This window comes from Mauremys reevesii, linkage group 12 (assembly GCF_016161935.1).
Source record: "Mauremys reevesii isolate NIE-2019 linkage group 12, ASM1616193v1, whole genome shotgun sequence".
Lineage (NCBI taxonomy): Eukaryota > Metazoa > Chordata > Testudines > Geoemydidae > Mauremys > Mauremys reevesii.
The window spans coordinates 25,341,000-25,359,957 of NC_052634.1; the positions used below are offsets into that span (position 1 = coordinate 25,341,000).

At 58.5% G+C, this 18,958-nt stretch overlaps 2 non-coding genes across 2 annotated transcripts; one reads left to right on the top strand and one right to left on the bottom strand.

The window, feature by feature from the left end:
• Positions 1-17,628: 17,628 nt before the first annotated feature.
• Positions 17,629-17,702, bottom strand: TRNAI-AAU. The gene has a single exon. It is a non-coding gene; the product is annotated as a tRNA-Ile (tRNA).
• Positions 17,703-17,814: 112 nt separating this feature from the next.
• On the top strand, positions 17,815-17,887 carry TRNAA-CGC. The gene has a single exon. It is a non-coding gene; the product is annotated as a tRNA-Ala (tRNA).
• Positions 17,888-18,958: the final 1,071 nt, after the last annotated feature.

The window sequence follows — 18,958 nt, forward strand, 5'->3', positions numbered from 1 at the left end:
AGCGAGTGGCGATAGCCCTGTGGAAGCTTGCAACGCCAGACAGCTACCGGTCAGTCGGGAATCAATTTGGAGTTGGAAAATCAACTGTGGGGGCTGCTGTGATGCAAGTAACCAAAGCAATCACTAAGCTGCTGCTACAAAAGGTTGTGACTCTGGGAAACGTGCAGGCCATAGTGGATGGCTTTGCTGCAATGGGATTCCCTAACTGTGGGGGGGCGATAGATGGAACCCATATCCCTATCTTGGCACCGCAGCACCAGGGCACCCAGTACGTAAACCGGAAGGGGTACTTTTCAATGGTGCTGCAAGCACTGGTGGATCACAAGGGACGTTTCACAAACATCCACGCGGGATGGCCAGGGAGGGTTCATGACGCTCGCGTATTCAGAAGTACTACTCTGTTTAAACGGCTGCAGCAAGGGACTTACTTCCCAGACCAGAAAATAACAGTTGGGGATGTTGAAATGCCTGTCGTTATCCTGGGGGACCCAGCCTACCCCTTGATGCCATGGCTCATGAAGCCATACACAGGCAGCCTGGACAGTGGTCAGGATCTGTTCAATTACAGGCTGAGCAAGTGCAGAATGGTGGTGGAATGTGCATTTGGCCGTTTAAAGGCGCGCTGGCGCACATTACTGACTCGCTCAGACCTCAGCCAAACCAATGTCCCCTATGTTATTGCTGCTTGCTGTATTCTCCACAATCTCTGTGAGAGTAAGGAGGAGACCTTTATGGCGGGGTGGGAGGCTGAGGCAAATCACCTGGCCGCTGATTACGCGCAGCCAGACACCAGGGAGATTAGAAGAGCACACCAGGAAGCGGTGCGCATCAGAGAAGCTTTGAAAACGAGCTTCATCAATGGCCAGGGTACAGTGTGACTGCTGTGTTTGTTGATGAACACCCAACCCCCTTGATTGACTCAGTCCCTGTAAGCAACTCCCCCTCCCCCTTCGAGTACAGCTTACTTATGCAAATAAAGTCACTCTCATTTAAAAAGCATGAATTCTTTATTGATTCATTATAAAAAGAGGGAGAGAAGTAAGGGTGTGCTTTGGGAGGAGGAAAGGAGGGATGGAGAAGGCCATTAAAAAAAAATTCAGAGTAACGGCATCCTTCTGGTTGGGCTGTCCACGGGGGTGGAGTGGGCGGGTGCACGGAGCCTCCCCCCACGCGTTCTTACATGTCTGGGTGAGGAGGCTAAGGAACATGGTGAGGGGGGAGGGTGGTTATACAGGGGCTGCAGCGGCACCCTGTGATCCTGCTGCCGTTCCTGAAGCTCCACAAGACGCCGGAGCATGTCAGTTTGATCACGCAGCAGCCCCAGAGTTGCATCCCGCCACCGCTGATCTTCCTGCCGCCACCGCTGATTTTCCTGCCGGTCTTCCTGCCGCCACCTCTCATCTCGGTTGTCCCTCCTGTCCTCACGTTCATCCCTCCTGTCCTCACGTTCACTGGCCTCTTTCCTGTAATTTGAAACCACGTCCTTCCACTCATTCAGATGAGCTCTTTCATTGCGTGTAACTTCCATAATATCCGAGAACATCTCATCTCGCGTCTTCTTTTTCCTCCGCCTTATCTGTGCTAGCCTTTGGGATGGAGGAGGGACGCTTGAAAAATTTGCAGCTGCATGAGGGAGATAAATATTTAGAAAGATACATTTTACAGAACAATGGTTATACTGTTTCACAGTGAACATCACTATTCACCTAGCACATGTGATTTCCCTACAAGGTCGCATTTTTCATCTTAATAGTTTAGTGACTGCTTGCAGCTCTGGGGTTACAGATCTCACAGACACATCAGGTCCAGGCATCAGAATTCAGCTTGCATGCGGCCATGGTAAGCCACTGTCTCAGTGATTTACCCCTCCCCCCCCCAACGCATGGCTAATACCACGCTAGCTCCCTGCTAATCAACAACCTTCCCCCTCCCCCCCACCCACTGCTTGTCCGGTAGCTTGGGGAAGATCGCCTTGCCGGTGACCAAACAGAAAAGATCATCGGCATTTCACTCCTCCCCTCCCCGCTCGCTACGTGCAGGAAAGTGTTTTTTTTAAGCTGCTGCATTCCACGAACCCAGTAGAAAAATGGCCACCCCCCTTACTTAAATTCCTGATTTTTAACCAGGTTATCCTGAACGATATCACTTTGCTGAGGATAACAGAACAAGATAAAGAGCGGATGCTTCTTGAATGCCAGCAGTCACCGGGACCATACGCCGCTATGCTTTGCCACGCAATGATACCTGATTACTTGCTACATGCATGGCATGGTAAAGTGTCCTACCATGGTGGGCGGAACAAGGATGCCTTGCCCAGAAACCTTCTGCAAAGGCTTCTGGAGTACCTACAGGAGCGCTTCATCGAGATGTCCCTGGAGGATTTCCTCTCAATCCCCGGACATGTTAACAAACTTTTCTAAGTAACTACACTGTCTGCGAATGCATCCCAAGTCCTCAGGGCAAATCAATCATTAAAAAAGGCTTGCTTAAAAAACAGTGTTTGCTATTTGCAAAGGTACACTCACCAGAGCTCCCTTCCATGGCGTCATTCTCTGGAATAGTTGCTTGTGAGGGCTGGGAGCAGGGTAATTCCGTCAGGGTGATAAAAAGCTCCTGGCTGCTGGGGGTCACGGAGTGCTGTGTGCTCTCTGCTAGGTCTTCCTCTTCATCTTCCCTGTCTGCATAATCCTCAGACATGGCAGAGATTACAACCCCCACCTCGGAATCCACAGTCAGGGGTGGGGTACTTGTGGCGCAGCCCCCTAAAATTGCATGCAGCTCAGCATAGAAGCGGCATGTTTTTCGACCTGCCCCGGACCTTCCGTTTGCTTCTTTGGTTTTCTGGTAGGCTTGTCTGAGCTCCTTAACTTTCACTCTGCACTGCACGGAGTCCCTGCTGTGGCCTTTAGCCTTCATAGCCTTAGAAATTCTTTCAAATACTTTTTCATTTCGTCTTTTGGAACGCAGTTCTGTTAGCACTGAATCCTCTCCCCAGATAGCGATCAGATCCATTACCTCCTGAGCGGTCCATGCTGGGGCTCTTTTTCGATTCTCAGGAGACTGCATTGTTAACTGTGCTGATGAGCTGTGCGTGGTCACCTGTGATGATGAGCTCTCCACGCTGGCCAAACAGGAAATGAATTTCAAAAGTTTGCGGGGCTTTTCCTGTCTACCTGGCCAGTGCATCCGAGTTGAGAATGCTGTCCAGAGCGGTCAGTGGTGCACTGTGGGATACCGCCCGGAGGCCAATACCGTCGATTGCGGCCACACTAACCCTAAGCCGATATGTTAATACCGATATTAGCGCTACTCCTCTCGTCGGGCAGGAGTACAGAAACCGATTTAAAGAGCCATTAAAATCGATATAAGGTGCCTCCTAGTGTGGACGGTTTTGGCGTTAAATCGGTTTTACGCTCCTAAAACCGATTTAAACGCCTAGTGTAGACCAGGCTTTAGTCCCTTGTGCAAAGCTGGGGGCCAAATTCCATGGAAACAATTGACAAGCAGGGGGCCCTGGGCACATCCAGCCCTGGCCGTGAGATGTTCCCTCCCCTCTTTCTTTATGCCCCTGTTGTTATTTCATGGATTGTCTGGGATGGGGGAAAAGCTGAGTTCACTCCAGGTGGAGGGGGAAAGAACCCTGAAAATCTCAGGACCCAACTCCTGCTACCAGGATCACTGAGGTGCTGGGGATTTAAGCAGGAAAGGGACTGTGTGAATTGTCAAGGTGGGGAATGAATAACAATCTACAACTAGATCCACCTCATTAACCACTGACACAGGCTAATCCTGCTGCAGACAGAAGGGAAACTGGGAGTGATTCTTTGCTGCTCAGCCATGGAAACTCAACCACAGTGAATGTGCTGGGGAAAGCTAGACTTCACAGGCAGGTGGAAATAGCAGATCCTAGAAACACCTGGAGCTCCCCACACCACTGCTGCCACCAGGGTCAGGTGTTGAGTGACTCACCGTGCCCTTCCCCTCCCATTACCTTCCAGCAGGAGCAGGGGTGAGCTGCAGCGGGTTCGCACGGGTTCACGCGAACCCGTTGTTAAATTTTAGCAGCCATTTTAGAACCGCTTGTTAAGGGCTGCTAAATTTAACAAAAGTTCCCGCCCACTCCTCTCCTGCTCCGCCCCCTTCTCCTCCCCCTCCCCTGCTTCCCGCGAATCAGATGTTCGCGGGAAGCCTGAAAAAGCAGCATGGAGGCAGCCAGCAGGTAAGCTGGGGCGCGGAGGGGGAGGGGAGGTGCGGCTGGCTCAGCAGCTCCTGGTCCCAGACCGCGGCTCCCTCCAGCCCAGTGCTGGCCCGGGGAGTCGGGCCCCGCGGCTGCCGCCGAGCGGCCGGCCTCGCGCGCCGGCCGGGGAGTCGGGCCCCGGTGCCGGCCCGGGGAGTCGGGCCCCGCGGCGCCGGTCGTAGTCCTGGCAGAGTGGACCCGGTCCCCAGGCAGTGTGGTAAGGGAGCAGGGAGGGGGTGGGTTGTGGGGGGGTGGATAGGGGTCAGGGCAGTCAGAGGGCAGGGAACAGGGGGATTGAATGGGGGCAAGGGTCCCAGGGAGCAGTCAGGAAAGAGCAGGGTTGGATGAGGTGGTGGGGGCACTCAGGGACAGAGAGAAGGGGTAGTTGTATGGGGTAGGGGTTCTGGGGGGCCATTGAGAATGAGAGGAGGGGTTGGGTGGGGCGGCAAGGGGCAGTCAGGGGACAGGGAAGGGGGGGATGGGTCAGGGGTCTCGGAGTGTGTGTGTTAAGGAACATGAGGAGTTGGATGGGGCACGACCCCCCCCCACGGAGCGGGGGGAAGGAGGGAACCCGTTGTTAAAATTTTGGAGGGAGGAGGGAACCCGTTGTTAAAAATTTGGCAGCTCATCACTGGTTTTGGTCCATATCAGTCCAGTTCCTTGTCTAACCACTGCACACACATGGTATAACCCTACCCTGAGCTGATTCCCAACTTTTGCTCTCAATACAGGAAAACGAGTATTGAGAGAGAAGCTGTGCAGGGAAGTCTTCCTCAACTTGCACTCCACTCCCCAAGGGCCTTTCCGGATCTTCTGTGGACTTCAGGTTCCATTTGATTGCCAAGGTTTATGGTCTTATTAATTAGCCATCTCCTAATGCAAGGATGCTACATGACAGACTAAAGATCGATTTTCCAAAAGAGCTGAGAAACAGAACTAAAGCTGAGCACAAGGTGTTACATTTCCATGAGCATCCAGAATCTGACTGTGCCCTGGCAAGTTCAATGCTTCCGAAAGAAATCAGAAAATAAGGAGCCAGTAAGGGCCCCCTGCTAGCACCCAGATCTAGTCAATCTGTAGGGAAATAAGGAAAAAGCGATGAATAAAGAAGTCAGGAAATAACAAGGAAATGAAGAGGTTTCTGTCCAATTTACCATCTTCTCAGCTACCAATCAAAGTTAAAGACCTAAAGTCGACCTATCGGCATAAGTACAGATGGTTGAATGGAAGTTAAAAGGAGCTGCTGTGGCAAGTGTTAGGAGCCTGCAAGCAGCATGCAGATCGTTTAAAAATGCTGCAATTAGAGGCTGCGACAAAGTTCCTCCTCTACCTTGGTGGGTCCTGTCCTTATTGGCAGATTTGCTCACCTCAGTGATCTTCCCCTCTGGTAGAACCCACAGTCTGGGTCAACTCCTCCTGTGTCTGATCAGGAGTTGGGAGGTTTGGGGGGAACCCAGGCCCACCCTCTACTCCGGGTTCCAGCCCAGGGCCCTGTGGATTGCAGCTGTCTATAGTGCCTCCTGGTACAGCTGCATGACAGCTACAACTCCCTGGGCTACTTCCCCATGGCCTCCTCCCAACACCTTTATCCTCACCACAGGACCTTCCTCCTGGTGTCTGATAACGCTTGTACTCCTCAGTCCTCCAGCAGCAGCACGGCACGGCACAGCACAGGCTCTGGCTCTGGCTCTGGCTCTGGCTCTGGGCTCCGGCTCTGGGCTCCTTGCACCTCTTGCTCCCAACTCCTCACACGCACACCACAAACTGAAGTGACTCCTTTTTGAACCCAGGTGCCCTGATTAGCTCTGCCTTGATTGGCTGCAGGTGTCTAATCAGCCTGTCAGGGGTGCGGAAAGCCCTAGGGCGGGTGCAAGGAAGTTTTGGGCCCTAGGTGAAACTTCCACCTTGCACCCTCCCACCCAGCTAACCACGTCTGTCCATTCCCCCACCCCCCGCAGCTAACTCAGCCCCCCACCCGGGGAGCCCCCCTGCAGCAACTACTCCCCCCATCCCCCCGTGGCAGCTAACCCTGCCTGGGGAGACTTCCTCCCCACCCCACCCCCTGCCACGGCAGCTTACCCTGCCTGGGGAGACCTCCTGCGATATGGGTGGCAAGTTTGTAGACATTTTGGTGGTGCCCAGAACCCGCCCCCCAACTCTGCCCCCTTCAACTCTGCTCCCACCTGCCTAATGCTCTGGGAGGGGGCTCGGGAGGGGGAGGTCTGGGATGCAGATCCTGGGCTGGGGATTAGGGTGCAGGAGGGGTGCAGGCTTTGGGATGGAGTTTGGGTGCTGGGTGCAGGCTCTGGGCTGGGGCAGGGGTGGGTGTGCAGGAGGGGGTGAAGGGTGCAGGCTTTGGGATGGAGTTTGGGGTTGGGAAGGGGTATGTGGGAAGGGGGAGGAGGTGCACCTTGTGGGGAGGGAGTTTGGGGATAGGAGGGAATACAGGGGTGAGGGCTGTGGGGCTGAGGATGAGGGATTCATGATGCAGGAGGGGACTCAGGGCTGGGGCAGAGGGTTAGGGTGCAGGGGGATGAGGGGTTCATCCTGCGGGGGGAGGCTCAGGGCTGGGGCAGAGGATTAGGGTGCAGGGGTGAGGGCTCTGGCTGGGTCTGAGGATTAGGGTGCAGGGGTGAGGGCTCTGGCTGGGGCTGAGGATTAGGGTGCGGGGGGATGAGGGATTCATGCTGCGGGGGGGCTCAGGGCTGGGGCTGAGGATTAGGGTGCAGGGGGATGAGGGGTTCATGCTGCGGGGGGGCTCAGGGCTGGGGCAGAGGATTAGGGTGCAGGGGGATGAGGGGTTCATGCTGCATGGGGGGGCTCAGGGCTGGGGCTGAGGATTAGGGTGCAGGGGGATGAGGGGTTCATGCTGCGCAGGGGGGCTCAGGGCTGGGGCAGAGGATTAGGGTGTGGGGGGATGAGGGCTCTGGCTGGGGATGAGGGTTTGGGGCATTGGGGAGGCTCAGGGCCGGGGAGAGACCCAGCTCCAAATATTGCTGGAGCAGGGCCCCCAGCCGTGAATATTCCTGGAGCCCGGGCACCGCACACAGATATAACCTGCCGCCCCTGCCTGCGGAAGCTAAGCCTGCCTGGGGAGCCCGCCCCAGCTCACCTCGGCTCCACCCCCTCCACTGAGCACGCCGGCATGGCTCTAATTCTCCTCCCCGCCCAGGCTTGTGACGCCGATTGGAGGAGAATTAGAGCTGGGCTGTGCGCTCGGCGGAGGAGGCAGAGCGGAGGTGAGCTGGGATGGGGAGCGGTTCCCCTGTGCACCCCCAATCCCCCGTTACTGGGGACAGCCCTCCCCGCGTGCCCCCCAGCTCATCTCTGCTCCACGTCCTCGCCTGAGGGGGCTATTAGGCGCCACCAACCACTAGGTGGCCGCCTAGTTTGCCCAAATGGTTGCACGGGCCCTGGTGTTCACAAGCAGTGTGAAAACGTGCAATTCCCGCTCACACTGCACAGGGGCAGCACAGCTCCGGGGTTCTCTGGAATCACACAATAATGCTGGCTTTGTTCCCACAGCACCTGGAGCTTTGCACAGTGAGACATGGGGGTGCTGCAGCACCCGCCGCAGCCCTCAGTCCCGCACCTCTGCAGGGAACTTGTTATGCCACGAGGGGGTGCAGGGAGTCTGTGCAGGAGACCCAGGCCCACACCCCGAGCACTGCAGCTCCAGTGCTGTGTGCGGGATTCATTTCTGCTCTTTGATAAACTGCTCCAGGCTCCTCTGTCCAACTAATATTCGTCCAGGCTCCCCGGCGCTGTTAGTATCTGTCCAGAGCTCTCGCCAGCCCTGCCCCAGGAGAGCTGGGCGCTCGCCCTGCTCTAGGAGAGCCAGGCAGGCCCTGAGCACTAGACGGTGACCCTAGGCCAGTGGTGCCAGAACAATCTGTATAGTGGGGGGTGCTGAGCCACCCAACCAACTGTAACCCCTGGGTGTGATGGAAACCACGTCAAGCCAGGGGGCAGCCCCCCCAGTTCCAGCCCCTCTGCCCAGGCAGCTCCCCCAGCCTGACACACACACCCAGCCCCTGCACCCGCCCCACCCCAGGGCTCCTCAGCCCAGAGGGGAGCCCCCCGGCTGAGTGGGGAATCAGAACCCCCCGAAATTACCCTGGGACCAGCATGATCTGTCTCCGCCCTGCCCTGCTCTGCATGTATTCGGAGTGAGTCAGTTTCCCTGTCCCAACATGTGTCCTGTTCTGTGTCTCTTCTCCTCCCCAGTTCCCTCCAAACCAGCCCATTTCCCCTGCACCCCGGGCTGGGTCTGTGCCCAGCCCCCTTCTCCCCTCCTGCCCCCAATGTCTCCCTGCCCCTACAGGTCTATAGGGCTGGATCCCTCCCTTCCCCCTTCTCTCCATATCCCGCTGCCTCTAGGGGTCTATGGGGCTGGGTGTCTCCTCCGTCCATCCCCTCCCCTGCCCCCAATATCCCTCTGGGGCTCCGTGGGGCTGGGGCTCTCTCCCTGCCCCTGGGCTCCCCCCTGCACAGCATGTCCTGGGAGTGACTCAGATTCCCTGGACCAACATTTCACCCCCACCCCCACACACATGTCTCTTCTCTCCCCCAGCTCCCTCCACCCCACCCCACTTCCCCTGCACCCCAGGCTGGGTCTCTGCCAACCCCCCTTCTCCTCTCCTGACCCCAATATCTCCCTGCCCCTACAGGTCTATAGGGCTGGATCCCTCCCTCCCCCTTCTCCCCTCATTTCCTGCCTCTGGGGGTCTATGGAGATGGGTCTCTCCTCTGCCATCCCCTCTCCTGCCCCCCCCCATATCCCGCTGCCTCTAGGGGTCTATGGGGCTGGGTCTCTCCCCCCTCCATCCCCTCCCCTGCCCCCAATATCCCTCTTGGGCTCTATGGGGCTGGGTCTCTCTCCCTGCCCCTGTGCTCCCCCCTGCACAACATGGCCTGAGAGTGACTCAGTTTCCCTGGACCAACATTTCACCCCCCCACAAACCCTCACCCCACATGTCTCTTATCTCCCCCAGCTCCCTCCACCCCACCCCATTTCCCCTGCACCCCAGGCTGGGTCTCTGTCAACACCCTCTCCTCTCCTCCTGACCCCAATATCCCCTGCCCCTATGGGTCTATAGGGGTGGGTCTCTCCCTTCCCCCAATATCTCCCTGCCCCAGTCTGTCTATGGGGCTGGGTCTCTCCCTGAAGCCCCGCCCCCAGCGCGGGGCTCACAGACAATCCCCGCCCAGCGGCTGTGACGTGTGGTGACGTGTTCACTCCCCGCAGGCAACTCATTCACTGGAGACCAAAACGACAGAAGGTGTCACGTGTCCATGGGCGGGGTTATGCAGATGAGCAGTGTCTGGCGGCAGGACGGAGAGCAGCGAGAGGAACCGAAGGAGCCCGGCGGAGAGAATTCTCTGCGTGTGGACAGAATCCGGTGTGGGGAGTTCGTGCTGTGGGTGCCTGCGCCGGAGTCACTTCGGGGCAGTGATTGCCACTGAGCTGCGTATTGACCAAAGGCGTGTGAATGGGGTGTGGTGCCTGGCGGGGAGCAGCTCCTGGTGATAAGGTGCCCCTCACTCCCGACCCGCAGCCCCTGCTATCCAGTCCTGACCTCCAGACGCACAGCTCTGCCGGTGCCCCTCACTCCCGACCCGCAGCCCCTGCTATCCCAGCCCTGACCTCCAGACTCACAGCTCTGCCGGTGCCCCTCACTCCCGACCCGCAGCCCCTGCTATCCCAGTCCTGACCTCCAGACTCACAGCTCTGCCGGTGCCCCTCACTCCCGACCCGCAGCCCCTGCTACCCCAGTCCTGACTTGCAGACCCACAGCTCTGCCGGTGCCCCTCACTCCCGACCCGCAGCCCCTGCTATCCCAGTCCTGACCTGCAGACCCACAGCTCTGCCGGTGCCCCTCACTCCCGACCCGCAGCCCCTGCTATCCCAGTCCTGACCTCCAGACCCACAGCTCTGCCGGTGCCCCTCACTCCCGACCCGCAGCCCCTGCTATCCCAGTCCTGACCTCCAGACCCACAGCTCTGCCGGTGCCCCTCAATCCCGACCCGCAGCCCCTGCTATCCCAGTCCTGACCTGCAGACTCACAGCTCTGCCGGTGCCCCTCACTCCCGACCCGCAGCCCCTGCTATCCAGTCCTGACCTGCAGACCCACAGCTCTGCCGGTGCCAGTCACTCCCGACCTGCAGCCCCTGCTATCCCAGTCCTGACCTCCAGCCTCACAGCTCTGCGGGTGCCCCTCACTCCCGACCCGCAGCCCCTGCTATCCCAGTCCTGACCTCCAGAATCACAGCTCTTCTGGTGCCCCTCACTCCTGACCCGCAGCCTCTGATATCCCAGTCCTGACCTGCAGAATCACAGCTCTGCTGGTGCCCATCAATACTCCCGACCAGCAGCCCCTGTTATCCCAGTCCTGACCTCCAGAATCACAGTTCTTCTGGTGCCCCTCACTCCCGACCCGCAGCCCCTGCTATCCCAGTCCTGACCTGCAGAATCACAGCTCTGCTGGTGCCCATCAATACTCCCGACCAGCAGCCCCTGTTATCCCAGTCCTGACCTCAAGACTCTGCTAATGCCCCTCACTCCCGACCCGCAGCCCCTGCTATCCCAGTCCTGACCTGCTGTGATGGAGTAGGGGTTGTCTGTGTGGTGGTTGGGAGAGCCAGGGAGGATTTTAGGTGAGGGACAGGTATTCAGCCTGTACCATGAGCTAGGCGGGGGGAGGGGAGGTCAACACCTTTGCCCGGGGAGCTAGACAAAGCCAGGGAGCCGGCTGGAAGGGGTTGGGTCAGTTTCGGTTTGGGGCTTGGGGGGGAGAGTTCAGGGAATCCTATGCTGGGATCCAAGCACCCTGAACCCCAGAAGGACTCGATTGAGGGGTCCTGGTTGTGCTGTAGCCTGTATTCCTGTTGTCCAATAAACCTTCTGTTTTACTGGCTGGCTGAGAGTCACTGTGAGTCCCAGGAAGAGGGGTGCAGAGTCGGACTCCCCCACACTCCGAGACAACTGGTGGCAGCGGTGGGACCTACTGCACCCCGTGGACGGCGCTTCCTGCAGTAAGTGACTGGGGAGCAGCAAAACAAAGGGGGAACTGACGGGGACCAGGTGGCTGAAGAGAGAGAAAGAGACAGTTTCAGGAGGCGATTAACGCCTGGGAGTGTGTGACCAGAGAGAAGGACTTTGCAGTAACAGGGTCCCCCGGGGGAGTGCAGGAGCAGTCCCAGGGGCGGAGGAGTCTGCAGCTCGATCCTGGCAGAGAGGTGGTGACCTGAAGAAGGGCTGGTGCACGAGGGGTCTCCCTGGAACCGGTGGGAAGCTGAGAGCACAGGCCGGCGAGGGGCCAGCAGGAAGATGTTTGCTAAGCACCTTAAGAGCGACCTGGTCGAGCTGAGCAGGCAGAGGGGGCTGCGCATTGGGAGGTCCACCAAAGACCAGCTCATTGCCCAGCTGGAGGAGACGGATCGCTTGGGTGAACCGAGCCCTGTCCCAGAGGGAAGCCGCCCAGCGGACACAGTGTGGGCCCCGGGGCCTGACATGGCTGGGAGGGGCCAGACTGCTGCCGAGGACACCCCGAGACCTGCCCACCTATACCTAGGGGAGGGGTTGGGGGAAGCCCAGCGAATACCGAGGGCACCTGGACCCTGGCGGCCAGCAGGGGATCGTCCCGGCGGAGCTCCCCGTCCCTGGAACAGATGCGGCTGGAATATGACAGGGAGGCGCTCGAGTTAAGGAGGCAAGAACTGAAGGAGCCGGAGAACCAGCGTAAACACGAGGAGAACCAGCGCCAGCGTGAGCTGGCCCTGGCCCAGCTGAGAAGCAGCGGGGCCCCGGCTGCGGTGAGCGAGGGGGGACCCAAGCCTACAAAGAGCTTTGATAAGAGCTTCCTGGCCCGGCGTAAGGAGGGGGAGGAGATAGATACCTTCCTGACGGCCTTTGAGAATGCCTGCGAGCTGCACCGGGTTGACCCTGCAGACAGGATCCCGTTTCTCACCCCCTTACTGGACTCCACCGCCATGGAGGTGTACAGCTGAATGAAAGGGGCGGAGGCAGGGGACTACGAACTGTTCAAACAGGCCCTGCTCCGTGAGTTTGGGCTGACTCCTGAGATGTACCGGAAGAGGTTCCGGAGTCAACATAAAACCCGTGAGGTCACATACCTACAACTGGTCAACCGGGCGCAGGGGTATGCCCACAAGTGGACAGCCGGGGCCCAAACTAAAGAGGACCTGCTTGACCTATTCATACTGGAGCACCTGTATGCGCAGTGCCTGTCTGACCTGGGGCTGTGGTTGATGGACCAGAAGCCGGAGAACCCGCAGCACGCAGGCCAGCTGGCCGACCACTTTGTGGACAGTCGGGCAGGGGATAACAGGGAGGAGTCTCGAAGGAGCAGGCCTGCCTCAATGCAGAGAGAAAGTCACCATGGGACCTCCCAGCGGGGGCCTATGGAGAACCCCCACCAAAGGGGAACATCCAGCGTCAGGTCCATCCGACCCGCTCGAGGGGACCCACGAGACATGGGCTGCTATCACTGTGGCCAATGAGGCCACATACGGGCCCAGTGCCCCAAGCTCAGGGACAGACCGAGCAGACCCAACCCGCAGAGGGTTGACTGGGTAAAGACCCAATCAGATGAGGGGCAACATTCCCAGGAAAGGGGGGCTGGCCGCGTACCATCTGCGAAGGAGGGAGGAGGGCCCCAGGTCTGCTCCTCTGGGGGGCTGGATGCTCCAGACTCCGGGTTTTTGGGTTACAGGGTGGGCACGGGGCTGCCCCTCTGGAAAGAGTGCCTTGTTCCCCTGGAGGTGGTAGATTTCGCCACTCGCTACCCTGAGGCGGTGGCCTTGTCCTCTATTGAAGCAGACACCGTGGCAGATGCGCTGCTGACCATTTTCAGCCGGGTGGGGTTCACCAAGGAAGTCTTAACGGACCAGGGGTCCAACTTCATGTCGAGCCTGCTCCAGTCCCCGTGGGAGAAATGTGGGGTCCGGCACAACTGGGCCTAGGCGTATCACCCCCAGACCAACGGGCTGGTGGAGAGGTTAAACGGGACGCTAAAGATGATGCTAAAAACATTTAGGAACCAGCACCCACACGACTGGGACAAGTACTTACCTCACCTGCTGTTCGCGTACAGGGAGGTACCCCAGGAATCTACCGGGTTCTCGCCTTTTGAACTGTTATATGGGAGGCGGGTAAGGGAGCCCCTGGACCTGATGAGAGACGAATGGGAGGGGAAGGCTGCCCGATGGCAAGTCAGTGGTGGAGTATGTCCTGACCTTCCGTGAAAGACTTGCCGAGCTCATGGGCCTGGCCAGGGAGAATCTGGCCCGAGCCCAGAGGAAGCAGAAGGTCTGGTATGACCGCACGGCGCAGGCCCGCGCCTTCGCCACCGGGGGTCAAGTGATGGTTCTCATCCCCGTGAGGAAAAACAAACTCCAGGCTGCCTGGGAAGGGCCCTTCAAGGTTATCAAGCAACTAAATGAGGTAAACTATGTGGTGGAGCTGTCTAACCGGGCTCATCACCGCCGGGTGTACCATGTGAATATGATGAAGCCATACTATGACAGGGGGAATGTGGTGTTGGCCGTGTGTGGACATTGGGAGGAGCCGGGAGATGACCCTTTAGTGGATCTATTCCCGGGGACAAAGGCTGGTTCCCCCCTGGAGGCGATTCCCCTCTCTGATCAGCTGACCCTGGCCCAACAGGCTGAGATCAGAGGGGTGCTGCATCTGTACCGACAGCTGTTTTCCAACCAGCCCGGGCGCACTAATTTGACTGTCCACCAGGTGGAGACCGGGTCACCCCCCCCCCATATGATGCTCCCCTTCTCGGGTCACAGGAAAAACTGCCCAGGACCTAGAAAGAGAGGTCAGGGACATGCTGGCTTTGGGGGTGATCCAGCCATCTTTCAGCCCTTGGGCCTCGCCGCTGGTCCTGGTCCTCAAAAGGGATAGGTCGATCCGGTTCTGTGTGGACTCTATCGAAAGCTCAATGCCATCACTGTATCTGATGCCAACCCCATGCCCAGGCCTGACAAGCTCCTAGACAAGCTGGGAGGCGCTCGGTACCTCACCACCATGGATCTTACAAAGGGCTACTGGCAAGTGCCACTGGACGCAGATGCCAGGCTGAAATTGGCCTTTATCACCTCTCTGGGGCTCTACGAGTTTCTGACCCTGCCCTTCGGCCTCAAGGGAGCGCCGGCCACCTTCCAGCGTCTGGTGGATCAGCAACTGAGGGGGATGGAGAGTTTTGCCGTGGCGTATATTGACGACATCTGCGTCTTCAGCCAGACCTGGGAGGACGACGTGTCCCAGGTTAAACAAGTGCTGGACCAACTCCGAGAGGCTGGGCTAACCGTAAAGGCTGAGAAGTACAAAGTGGGGATGGCTGAAGTATCTTACCTGGGCCATCGGGTGGGGAGCGGCTGCCTAAAGCCGGAACCAGCCAAGGTGGAGGTGATCAGAGACTGGCCCGCTCCCCAAACCAAGAAGCAGGTCCAGGCCTTTATTGGGATGGCGTGGTACTATCGAAGGTTCGTGCCCCACTTTAGCGCCATAGCCACCCCCATCACTGAGCTGTGCAGGAAGGGGAAGCCAGACAAGGTGGTCTGGACCGAGGAGTGCCAGCAGGCTCTCCAGGAGCTGAAGGAGGCTCTGCTCAGTGGCCCAGTTCTGGCAAATTCAGACTTTGACAAGACCTTTATGGTGTTCACTGACTCCTCAGACACAGGGCTGGGGGTGGTGTTGATGCAGGAGGATGAAAAGGGGGAGAGACACCCCATCGTGTAACTGAGCAAGATGTTGCTACCCCGGGAGCAGAACTACGTGGCCATCGAGAAGGAATGCCTGGCCATGGTGTGGGCCCTTAAGAAACTGGAGCCATATCTCTTTGGGCACCACTTCACCGTGTACACAGACCACTCTCTCCTGACCTGGCTGCACCAGCTGAAAGGAGCCAACACCAAGCTCCTGAGGTGGAGCCTGCTCCTGCAGGACTACGACATGGACGTGGTCCACGTGAAGGGAAGTGCCAACCTGATAGCAGATGCGCTGTCCCGGAGAGGGGGCCCTGAACTTCCCCGGGTCACTGGACAGAGTGACCCCGCTCAGTTCAGTCTCGAAAGGGGGAGAGATGCAATGGAGTAGGGGCTGTCTGTGTGGGGGTTGGGGGAGACGGGGAGGACGTTAGGTGAGGGACAGGTATTCAGCCTGTAACCTGAGCTAGGCAGGGGGGAGGGGAGGTCAACATCTCTGCCAGGGGAGCTAGACAAAGGAGAGAGCCGAGTGGAGAGGGGGAGTCAGTTTCGATTTGGGGCTGGGTGAGGGGAGTTCAGAGAATCCTAGGCTGGGATCCAAGCACCCTGAACCACAGAAGGGCCAGATTGAGAGGTCCTGGCTCTGCCCACAAGCTCTGCTGTAGCCTGTGTTCCTGTGTCCAATAAACCTTCTGTTTTACTGGCTGGATGAAAATCACTGTGAGTCCCAGGAAGAGGGGTGCAGAGTCGGACTCCCCCGCACTCCAAGAGGCAGCAGGGATCAATGCCCGCGTCCTCCAGCGGTAAGGAAGCCGCGAGACCTCTCCTGGCTTTGCTTGGGTTAGAGGAAAGTGGTGAAGATAAGAACGGCCCTCCTGGGTGAGACCGATGGTCCATCTAGGCCACTATCACGTCTTCTGACAGTAACCGATGCCAGGCGCTTCAGAGGCAATGGCCAGAGCAGGCAATCGTCAAGTGATCTATCCCTGCGTTGTCTTCTGAAGTTTGGTGCTTGTTTCAGGGGCTAACTCTCAGCCCAGACACACTCCAGGGAGGGAGCGTTGGTGTTTGTGCCGAGGAGCGTGGCTGGGACTCGGACCCCCTTCCCCAGCTCTGGGTAGCGCCCCCCCTCCCCATTTCAGGCTGTGTTCTGCTTAAGGCCACAGAGCCCTTGCCTTTTTTTGCCCGGTGCCTGAGAGTCAGGCCAGCTGCGGGGAATTAGCTCAAGCGGCAGAGCGCTCGCTTTGCATGCGAGAGGTAGTGGGGGACGCCGCCCGCATTCTCCGAGCCTGTCGACTAAGGGCTCCTGATGAGCCTGGTGGACGGGAGAGCCGGCCATCTGACTTTTGGCCTTGCTGCCCGTAGCGGTCAGGCCGAAAAATCCAAAGCCACCCTCCCCAGGCCCACAGCCACCCAGGGGCTCCTCTGCACCATCTTGCCTCCACGAGTGCCACACTCTGACCAGCTGAACCAGGCAAGCCACGGGAAGCTTCTCAAGGTCTTCCCCTGGTGTGGGCTTGGATGCAAAAAGCACCTGGCCGTTCATCAGCTGTTGCAAGAAGTGTGCAGAGTAGGAGTAGCGATGGGGCTGTAGCGTTCCACAGCATCTCAATTTCGGCAGCTTTCCATTCCCCTTTACTGTGTAATGTCCCTCCCACGGGTTTCACTTGCGGAGCTGTACGACTCTGGCAGGGTGGCCATTTAGAAATCTTTTCCTTGCTTTTCTTTTTCGCCTGGCCCCAGCGTTAGGACCGTTTGGCTGTTTCAGTGTGTGTGTTTTCCCATTTGGAGGCATTTGGAAGTCTGGAAGGGGAGCCGAAAGAGGAGTCTTTTTCACAAGCAAGTTGGCTTTCTGCACAGGTAGGGCCCTTGGCCGTAAAGCTTAGCTCCGTCAGTGCGTCTGCATGGGGTTCCTCCAGTGCCTCAAGAGCCCGTGCTAAACTCTCGGTGTGGGGCGTTTGGCTTGCGCCAGTCAGAGTGCCGTGCCTGCGTCTTCCCAGGGCCGGCTCCCGTGAGGCGCGCATAACTTGGGAGGAAAGGGGTAGAAGAGAAAGCAAGTGAAGCTGACTTCGGGTGGTGGTGCCCCTGGGCGGAGTGGTCCTCCTGCTCCTTCCTGTCGGAGGGGTGGGCTCGAGTGTGGGCTTGGGGGGTCTGGCTGTGGGCGGTGGGAGGATGGTGTCCAGGGAAGTCCCAAAGGTCACCCTGCGCCGGCGGAGTGTGAAGCCTCTCCCCTAGGTTGGGGTGCCGAGTATTAAGCCTTCCTCTGTGGCTTGGGCTGGGGAGCGTGATCCGGCGTCGGGTCCATTTGGGTGGAGCTGGCGGCCGGCAAGAATTCGGGCCATCAGGTCAACCCTCTGTGGACAATGGGGGCGAGCCGGCAGGCCTGCGATTTTGGCTTCGCGGGCGGGCAGCTCAAGCCTGGCCTCCTATGAGCCTGGAAGGCAGCCGGCCGGGCTCACCCGTCTCCTCCCCGGGCCCAAGTTCCTTTCAGGCAGCAGGTGGAGTGAGGAGCCCAGGGAGGGGAGACGAAGGAGGTGTCCAGAGCCTCGTCCTGCCCGGGGCCCTTGCCTGCTCCCGGCCCACCTGGTTTTGGCCTCTGCCACCCCTAGCAGTCAGCCAAAAGAGCAAAAGTCACCCTCTCCCTCCTGCAGTGGCCAGCATGGGGCTTGAACCCATGACCTTGGCGTTATTAGCACCACGCTCTAACCAGCTGAGCTAGCCGGCCTACGGGAAGCCCTCCCTTGCCTGACCCTTTTGGAAGGAGTCACCGGTGGCACGGGGAAACGATGTGGCCTCCGTTATCGAATGGATGGATCAAGACGCCATCTGCCAAGGTAGGGGAATTAGCTCAAGTGGTAGAGCACTCGCTTCGCATGCGAGAGGCAGCGGGATCAATGCCCGCATTCTCCAGTGGCAAGGCAGCCGCGGGATCTTCTCTTGCCCTTCTTTTAGAAGCCATGGTCAGTCAGCCGGCTCAGCTCCTCCAGTGGCCTCCATCCCTCTCCCCGCTTGGCCTCCCAAAAGGCCAGCCCTTGCGGAGCACAAAGCTCTTCCACCCCGGCCCTTCTCCCCCTTGCGCTGACTGGGAGGCTGGAGACAGCTGGGGGAAGTTAGCTCAAATGGAAGAGCATGGGAGAAGTAGTCAGACCCATACACACATTCTCCAGCCTGCTGTGCTCTGCTGGGCTGGGCTGTAGTGGGGGACCTGCACCTTTCTTTCTGAGCTCTCACTGGAGCACAATCCCTTTCCTCCTCCCTCCCTGCTAGTCTACGCCAAGCTCATTGGCCGGGAGGGAGAGCCACTCAAATACAGAATTACTCACATCCCAGGGGTCCATGAAGGGAATGAGGAGATGGGCGGGGTGGCATGTGATACCAGCTCAGCTGAGACCGTGAGACCTCGCAGCCTCCTGATCTCAGGCAGCATGGCAGCCGTGGAGCAGAGCAGAGCACGCAGACAGTTTGGAGACAGCCAAAGCGGGGAAGGGCTGCGTTGGTATGGAAGAGGGAGTCGGTGGCTGTCTATCCTGGCGGAGGCAGGGTCGTTTTGCTGTATGCTGGGCCAGAGGCCAGGGAGTCTGCTAGAGTTGCTGAGCTGGGCCTGCTCCTGGCTTTGCTTGGGTTAGAGGAAAGTGGTGAAGATAAGAATGGCCCTCCTGGGTGAGACCGATGGTACATCTAGGCCACTATCACGTCTTCTGACAGTAACCGATGCCAGGCGCTTCAGAGGCAATGGCCAGAGCAGGCAATCGTCAAGTGATCTATCCCTGCGTTGTCTTCTGAAGTTTGGTGCTTGTTTCAGGGGCTAACTCTCAGCCCAGACACACTCCAGGGAGGGAGCGTTGGTGTTTGTGCCGAGGAGCGTGGCTGGGACTCGGACCCCCTTCCCCAGCTCTGGGTAGCGCCCCCCCCTCCCCATTTCAGGCTGTGTTCTGCTTAAGGCCACAGAGCCCTTGCCTTTTTTTGCCCGGTGCCTGAGAG